Source organism: Galeopterus variegatus, unplaced genomic scaffold, assembly GCF_000696425.1.
Source record: "Galeopterus variegatus unplaced genomic scaffold, G_variegatus-3.0.2 Scaffold936, whole genome shotgun sequence".
Taxonomy (NCBI): Eukaryota; Metazoa; Chordata; class Mammalia; order Dermoptera; family Cynocephalidae; genus Galeopterus; species Galeopterus variegatus.
The window spans coordinates 383,351-390,698 of NW_007727047.1; the positions used below are offsets into that span (position 1 = coordinate 383,351).

The following is a 7,348-nucleotide window of genomic DNA, read 5'->3' on the forward strand; positions in this document are numbered from 1 at the left end:
GCTGTTACATAGTAAAAAGATTCTGTGGTCAGATAAACTTGAGATAACCAGGGCTAGATCAAGTCAAACAGGTTTCTTTATTTTGGAACTTCTCAGAGCCTTTAATATGCTGATGTATATCAAGAATCTGCTGAACTGTTTCTCTCAAGCTTGTCTGAGTGTAGAGCATCTCCAGAATGGTCTTCCAGTTACACTTCTGGAAACCTGAATCAAGAGCAGTGTCTCTCAAACTTGAATGTGTGCATTATAATCACCTGGAGGTCTTGTTAAAATGCAGGTCACTGGGCCTCCAAGTGATCTGTTACCACTTCTATCAAGTGTTAGGAACTTGAATTTCTAACAAGTTCCCAGGTGATGCTGACAGTCCAGGGACCACAATGAGAACCACTAGTCTAAACTTACCTCTTTATTCCGCAGAGAAGAAAATATTCTAACCAAAGGGTATTTACTGAGAATAGTGGCTAGTAATTGAGCCGGGCACCTGGTAAGCACTTCTCATGACTGTTTCTTTTTTTTTTTGTCCTTTTTTGAGACCGGCCGCACCATGCTCAGCCAGTGAGCGCACCAGTCATCCCTATATAGGATCCGAACCCGCGGCCGGGAGCGCTGCTGCACTCCCAGCGCCGCACTCACCCGAGTGCACCACGGGATCGGCCCCTCATGACTGTTTCTAAATGCAAGTATGATAATTGGATTCAGTCACTAGAAAGGGGATAGTACAATGTGAATAACTTTTTAATCTTTTACCCCGCACTCCTCACAAACCACCGTAGAAGGGCTGCTCCACCCTGGAGACCAGTCAAGGTCTTCCTGTCCTTGCCAACATTATTGGGAACATAAGTTTTGTATGTATTTTAATCCTCTAAGCCTTAGTTTTCTCATCTATAAATGGAAAAGGATAGAAATTATTTTTATGGATACTTCCTACTTTCTCTAGCATTCCATTTTATTTTTGCTCTGAGTTATTTCTTTTTCTGGGCATCTGTTGCTGTCCTGCTCCTGTCTAGTCTGTTATCACACTAAGGTGTTGGGAACTCACAGTGTTACCCTTGCATGCGGTACTGCATTTTTAATGAGCATTCCTGAATAAGTGTGGTGGTAGAATCCCAAAAAGTGTGGCCCCTGGGTGGTGCGTTGTGATAGTGATAACTGTTACCATTATTAAATTCTAGTGGAAGAGATTCCCGAAGTCTTCCATGTTGCTTTCTCAGATGTCATAAACCATGTAAGGTGTTCAGCACAGTGTCTGGCACAGACTAAGTAAGTATCAGGGTCAGTTTTGGTTAAATATATTATGTGAGAAGTTCTTAGGGGCTCTTCAGAAGCCCCTGGAATTTTGCACGTTTGAGTGTGTATGTGTGTGAGCAGCATTTTTCTGCAGAGGGTGAAGAAATGTCAAAGATCATTGCCTTACACGAAAGGCCAGCCTTATTACATGGCTCGAATGAGTAGAGTTTGGGGTGTTTTTTGGGCAGCTGGCCAGTATGGGGATCTGAACCCTTGACTGTGGTGTTACCAACACCATGTTCTAACCAACTGAGCAACTGGCCAGCCCCAATGAGTCAACTTAAACCCCTGCTGAACAGCCGTGGAGAAGTCAAGAGGACAGTGGTTTCCCTAATGTTAATGACACACCTAAAGCAGCCTGTAGGTAATGGGCAGGAGTGACCAGGGCCAAAAGCCACAGCAGAACAAGCAGGCTGAATGGGGTGAAGGCGAACGCTGTCCTTGCAACCCCCTGCACAGCAGTGATTAGCAACTAGGCCAGCTGCCTGAACTCCCGGCTTTGGCCCCCGAGCTCTGCTGCTCTGCTGGGTTGCAGTGCAGGGACACGGACGGGAAGCTCAGACTCGGCCTGAGGGGCACTGCCCTCTGCTGGAAGGTGGGCGCAGCTGGAAGAGGAGGCATCCTTGGGTGTCTGTGGAGCACGGTGAGAAGCGCCCACCCTCGTGGCAAGCGCAGCAGTGTCCGAGTCATGGGGCACTAGAGTGATGAATTTTGGGGTCTGCCTTTACCCCTCCCACCTCACATCCACCATGGGACTCAGCCAGCCTGTTCCACTGCTGGCATCTTCCCACCTCAGCTCAGCTGAGCACAGCTTCTGGACCCCACAGCTGGGAACCAGCCTTCTTGTCACCCAGACCAGGTGATGGGAGCCTGAGGACAGGCTGGAGTGGGCGCGTCCCGCACACTGCAGGCACGTGTGCAGCTGAGAGAATGCAAGGGCTGTGTGTGGTGGAGAGGCCCAGGTGCAAGACAGGAGGCCAGAGGCTGGGGTGGGCGAGGCAGAGGAAGGGCTTCCTTCTCGCGGTCACCTTCACCGAACCCAGAACCATGCCATCACTCTGCAGCTCTCCTGCCCTGGTCAGCCCTCCCTTCTCCGTGAAACACCGTGGCTTGGCCTCGTCGGGGCTCAGCGCCCCAGCCCCACACCCAGGCAGCACCAGCCGCCACCACTGCGCTCACACTGACCCCGGTGCACACAGACCCATCCTCCTCCCACTGTGTGTTTAGGTTCCCAGCCCCCCACCTGCCACGGGGGCTCTGTGGCCCCGTCCCTTCCTTTACCACCTGTCTCAGGAAGGCAGCTCCAACTCTGCTCTCTGCTTAGTGAGCAAGTGGATTCAGATGCACAGAGCCATAAGCCATGGGTAGGTATGAGTTTTTTCTTCGTGTCTCTTTCTGTCTTCTCCCCCTTCTTTTTCCCTCCCCAGTACTCCTCTCTCCCCCTCCCTTCCCACTCCCCCCTCATCCCACATTTTCCTTTCTTGATTTCTTTGTCCTGCATAAATTCCCAAAGTAATGTGTTTTTTAGTCTTCCTGAATTGGCAAAGTTTCCAATCCCTCAACCCCTTAATTGTCCTGAGTGTTGAAAACAACTCTGGCCCTGCTTTAAATGAGCTTTGATCCCTGCTGGTGGCTGCTAAGGAGTACAGCTTTGCCCTCTCGCAATACTGGGGCTTCATTTGAACTGGTCATCTGATTTCTGGTAATATCTGACATGGTCCCCAGAGAAGACACAGATGACCTGAGGGATTATCTGAAATGGATTCCTGGTATAGGCAGAAGCTCAAAATGTGTCCTTAGACCTTTTAAGCCCCTATTATCCCTAAGTGAGGCCAGACACCTCTACCCCAAGTTGGCCTAGCTGGATAGAGTTCCCCAGTGTGGCCCTTGCCCTGCATTGACAGCTGGGGAGGAAATAGCCACTCTGTGAGGAGGCATATGGGACAGAAGGAAACTCCAGGGACTTGTCTGTGTGGACCAGGGCATTGGGTCAGGGGTGCCATGCTGGGTAGACAACCCAGCTTTTAGGATCCAGGGGATCTGGTGGAGCCTTGTCCTGGATTCTGACCCAGGCCCGACCCCACTGAGCTCTGTGACCATGGCCATCAGAGTAGCCAGACCCCAGTTGATTTTCCCACCTGTAAAATAAAAGCTGAAGCGGGAGGTTTTCATCAGCCCCTCCAGAGCCCCTGACTTCTACAGAGTGGCTTCGCCCCCACTGCACCCTGTCTCAGCTGGGACAGCTCCTGCTGCATCTTCCTGCTTTGCAGGACTGAGGGAGGCCCCTCTGCCACTCTGGGGGAGGGTGCCGCCACCCCGGCCCTCCCCTGCCCCTGTGCAGGCCCCTCTGTGTTGTAGCCTACCCTCCCTTCTCCACCCCCAAAAGTGCTCCCGTGTTGCTCATCCCGGTCAGGGGAAGGCCTCCCCTCCTCGTGTTTGGTGAAACACGGAGAGCTGAGGGAAACAGGCATCTCTTGCCTCTGTTCAAAGGCTGTGGGGCAAACCTGCCATTGCCAGGAGATGGACGTTTGTTAAAGACAAAGTGCACTTGCCCTTTTGTTTGTTTTTTCACATTTTCCTTGGCATAGGACCTGGAACAGTCTGCCAAGTGGACAGAATCAATCCATTTGTGTTTGGGGCTGGCCTTTCACTTTGGAAACCTAATGGAAGAGATGGGGCTGCTGGTCTCACATGTAAGAGGTTCCTTGCCAAAGGCTGCGGGCCCCTCTCCAGCAGAGTGAGCACAGGGCATGGGGTACCAGACACCCCACAGTGCCCAGAAGCCACAACCCTTTTTCTAAAAGAATAGGAACAGAATCTCAGAGACGTCCCAGCCCGGCCACTGGCATGGATACGTGTTTCCACGTCCTGCTTAGAAACCAGTAGGCAGCCTTTCCCCAGCCTAGGCATTTCCAAGTGAGTATGGACAAGGAAATTCACCGGGCTGCATTTTAGCCTCATAATGGCTGTTTACTTTGGAAAGGAGGGTGGGAGGAGGGCAGTTGGTGGACCCTCAGGTGCATCTTGAGGTGGGTGCTTTCCTGAGAGCTCAGCCCACGTGCTTATAAGGGTGTATGAAGACTCTCTCAGGACACGTGGCAGAGAATCCCACCCGGGGTCAGTGTGATTGGGGACCATCTGGGAACAGTGAGGAAACGGTGGCCCAGCAGGACGCTCTGAGAGGACTGAGAACGTCGGGTGGGACCCCCGGCTCACAGCCTTCTCACATGTCTTTTCAGATGCGCTGGCTCCCTCCCTCTGAAGCGACTTCTCAGGGCTGGAAGTCCCGTCAGTTCTGCTGAATACTATGTGAGTATTTGGTTTCACTGAGGAAGGTGTAAGGCACGTGTCTGGTACCCAGGGGCTGATCCCAGAATGGCAGCTGTCATCCTTTCTGCACAACCAGCCTTCCTATTGCCTTTGGTCGTCCACCTTTGTTAAGCTCACTTAAAGAACTTTCATGTGGCCGTGTGTCTCTTCAGAGAGAGCATTTCCACCTGGGATGGGGGGAGAAGTGAAGTACGGGTGCTACTCTGTTAAACCCTGAACTCAGGAAACCCATCCCTGGCTTTCCCATGTCGTAATTAAGCAGTCAGAGCTAGTTTCTATAGAACTGGTGTCAGGAAATTTCATTACATAGTTGTAGTTCATCTGCTACCAGTATTTTTTTTTTTTTTTGTCTTTTTTGTCTTTTTCCATGTCCGGCAACGGATTGCAACCCTCAGTGTTGCCCCCGTACCGGACCGGGGACCGGCGACGGGATCGCAAGCCTCGGCGTTGCTCCCGCGCCTCGCTCAGCCAGTGAGCGGGAGCCGGCCTGTACGTGGGATCCGAACCCTCGGACGGGAGCGCCGCCGCGCTTCCCAAGCGGCGCACTATCCAGTGCGCCACCGGGCCGCATCTGCTGCCAGTATTAACAAAAACGTTCCTCCAGTTTCAGGCATATAGCAGCCACTAATTTGCAAAGTCGTTTATTAGGGGAGTCTTAGATATTTATTAGAATTAACTTCTCTGCATACATGCATATCTAAAGTTCTAATCTTTGTAAAATGCCTAATTTTTGTACTGAAGGCAGTGTGCTATTTTCAGTAGGCTTTCCTTATGGTATTTTATCTTGAGCTGAACAATATCCTAAACTGGCATCTTTATGCCATTTTTAAACCTAATTTTGCCTCAGAGAACTACGAAATAATTTTTTTCCTATAAATTTATAATTTCTACAAAATTCCAAATGCCTTCTGTAATTCAGTATCTTGACTAAATTTCTATTAAGTACAAGAAACGATTATTCTGAACTCTGATTTGGTGTGTGAATTTGGGGAGTCTGTCTACAGTTAAGTTTTTTAAATGTTACAGTTCTACAATTGTTGGGAAAATATAGGAAAAATGGTCAGGGCCCCTCAGATGTTGAGAATCTTGCCGAGCATTTGATGTAAACAGGCACATGCGCTCAGGTGTTCCTTGGTTATTGTCTAGTGTAACTGCGCGTGTGCACCCAGGTGTCCTGGGTTATGGACTTTATAAGGATGAGTGGCTCCGATCCAGGGAGCGTCCCAGCCCCGGGATGCTCCCTCCCCGTGGGGAAGGCATGGGGAGGCCACTACTGCTGCTGGAGGCTGCTGCTGCTAGTGCCCCCGGGACGCTCTGCAAGGCCACTGCCACTGCTGGACCCGTAAGCTGCTGCCAGTGAGGAAGCTGAGGACTGAGCTCATGTCACCTGCCAACAGCTCCTGGAATCTTTCCCAATTACCTAGCATGGACCTGCGTGTGAGGGGTCTGGGGACCCAGTCTGTACAGCGGGTTGGGAGGGTTTGAGCCCTAGCCCTGACAATATAAATGGACACTTAGTATAACTAAAATAATAACTAACATAATGAAACGTTTTGGCTTTAGTTATGACTCGCCTTTACAACAATCAACCTTCTCTTAGCTTACATCATTTCTTCACAAAGCAGGAAAAAAAATGAGAAGAGGGAGGGACAGACCTTTGTCCTGTTAGAAACACTAAAGAAGCCATGGCAAGCTGTTAAGCACATGTACTTGATACTGACAATAGTCATGGGCCTTTTCTCAGAGAGCTTGTATTCCAAGATAAAAATACTTCCCAGTAAAACTAATGTTCCTTTCCTTCTTCCACCATTAATACTGAGTCCCATGGGCTTTGTCAGATCATTAGAGGCCATGGAGACTCTTTTAGAGGGGCATTATGTGGAAAGCATTGGCCTCTGCTTGACTTAGGTTCCACATAAGTTTTTCAGACAGATCACAAGGAAATGCTTGGAGAAGTGGGAGCTGCAGCAGCTGGCCTCCTGCAGCTCAGTGCCATCTTAATGACGAGGAGTGAGAGCACTGAATGGGATTTTTAAAGAGTCTTGGGATTTATTGTCCACAGGCAAGTTGGCCTGTTGAGCTAAGTCTCAGTTGGTGGGTCAGGTCCCCTACAAGATCCCCGGGGACTGCCGAGTGTGGACTTCATCCGCTGAAGTTCTCACCACCGTGGAAGCTTTGCACGTCCACAAGAGCTCCAGTCCTCAGCCAGAAGGAAAACTTCTGTGTTCTCAAAGGATGGGCTTCCCCAAACAGGAGAAAGAGTGATGCGTATCAGAGCATCAGAAATCCCACAAAAGATTGTCACAGTGGCCAGTCCAACCAATAACCTGGCTCGTCAGGATTCTTCCTGTGATGGTAGTAATAAGAAGAAAGTTGGAGGATAACTTGTCTGTACTTCAGGACATCAGTTTCAATATATTAGAATCGTACCTGTTCTTCCCCTAACCTAACATATTCCTGAGGATAGCCGAAGAACACTAGTCCTCAGGGATAGTCACAGGTAGTTTTTCCAAGGTCAATCACAGTTCAACAGATTTCTTTACCAAAAGATTCTAGCACCTTTATTACAGTATTAGCATTGTGAATCTTTAAGAGGAGGGAGCTCTAGAATGCAGCATTTCTCAAACTTATTTGAGACTAGGGGATCCTTTTTTACAGACTCTTAGGAGACTAATGTTTTACTTAAAGCATGCTTTGGGAAACTATACCGTAACCTCTTGGCCAGAATCTA

At 49.6% G+C, this 7,348-nt stretch overlaps 1 long non-coding RNA gene across 1 annotated transcript in view; it reads left to right on the forward strand.

Annotated features, from left to right (window-relative positions):
- The first annotated feature begins 1,628 nt into the window (after positions 1–1,628).
- Positions 1,629–7,348, forward strand: part of LOC103591176 — a 12,292-nt gene continuing 6,572 nt past the window's right edge. Inside the window, exons 1-2 of the long non-coding RNA XR_550551.1 lie at positions 1,629–2,651; positions 4,527–4,596. This is a non-coding gene — a long non-coding RNA (uncharacterized LOC103591176). The remainder of the gene's footprint in view (positions 2,652–4,526; positions 4,597–7,348) is intronic.